The sequence below is a fragment of the Malurus melanocephalus genome, unplaced genomic scaffold, assembly GCF_030028575.1.
Source record: "Malurus melanocephalus ecotype Western Australia unplaced genomic scaffold, MMel_1.1 scaffold_100, whole genome shotgun sequence".
In the NCBI taxonomy this organism is placed as follows: domain Eukaryota; kingdom Metazoa; phylum Chordata; class Aves; order Passeriformes; family Maluridae; genus Malurus; species Malurus melanocephalus.
The window spans coordinates 2,035,447-2,036,713 of NW_026623332.1; the positions used below are offsets into that span (position 1 = coordinate 2,035,447).

The 1,267-nt window shown below is 34.4% G+C and overlaps 1 protein-coding gene across 1 annotated transcript in view; it reads right to left on the minus strand.

Annotated features, from left to right (window-relative positions):
• RFX6 (regulatory factor X6) overlaps window positions 1–1,267 on the minus strand; it is a 33,097-nt gene that overhangs the window by 31,035 nt on the left and 795 nt on the right. The gene's annotated exons all lie outside the window — the stretch shown is intronic.

Below are 1,267 nucleotides of genomic sequence, written 5' to 3' on the forward strand. Positions count from 1 at the left end.
TTTGTTTGTTTGTTTTGTTTTGTTTTTATTTTACCAAAGAATTCCATCAGAGCACACAGCTGAGCTTCTCCTGAATGTGACAGACACTACAGACTGACTCCACACTTGGTGCTTAGGCTAGTTGCAGAATATGGAAAACCTGGATCCAGATCACTTTTCTTAATGAGTCTTTTTCAATGAACTTTTTTGCTTTATTAAAATAACTAAATTATCATCACCTAAGAACAAGCCTTCAGTTCAAAAATAAGATCACTATATAGACTATGAAAGACCTGGGTTTAAGTCAGTCCTTTGAAAGGATTTAAGATACCAGGACTTRCATCTTCTGTCCCACTGTATCCTCAACACCAAAGCTAATGTTGCTTTCCTTCCTCCTTTTGCTTTTTAATTTCCACTCTGGACCTGAAAGTGCTTTAAATTACAGTAAAAAAAACACAAAGAACAGAATTTTTTGAAGGAGGTGTATTGCTGTGTAACTTCTCAATCAGTTTACAGAATACAAGTGCTGATGGATGGCCATTAAAATAAAATTTTTAAAACTGAAGCAAAAACCTGACTGCCTTCACTTGAACAGAACCCGTGGTAACAGCTGGGTATTTCACTGCTGTCCTGTTGGTTTCTTTCTTTATCATTTTACATTGTTCCCTGCTCCTGGGATGACGTGCAATAAATTTATTTCTTGAATTGCACAAATCTGTAAGAAAATACTGTGTAGTATTGCATRTAGAGCACTGCATTTTGGATAATTTTGCACTGACCCACCAGACTTAATCCTTAACTATTTACACTCAGAARTCAGATGTAAACTAGAATACGAAACTGAGGAATTTGGATTAGTCTAATTTTTCACTTAGAAGGAAACAAAAATCTCTATCGACAGTCTCCATCTGGTAATTAAGTTCCCATTTAATTCAACACCACACTTTCCTAATCTCAAGTATACTTTAATAGAAACATTTATCAATTAACGTCTGAAGAATTCGTTCTCTTAATTGGTTAACTTTTTTCCCCAGATAAAATAAACCAAAGTTAGGGCCTCAGTGCATGGGAGAACATAATACAAAAGAAATGCATTATAAGACAGTGAAAATCTAACTGTCATAGCCTTAAAGGATAATTAAAGCAGCCATTCACAAATGCACTTCTTAAATAATGCTTCATTTCTAAGTTTGATGATATATTTCATTGATAGCCACATAGTGAGAATCTGACTCGGACTTCTGTTAAGTTACAAACCTCTGATAATTTCAAAACTCAGAAATTTGGG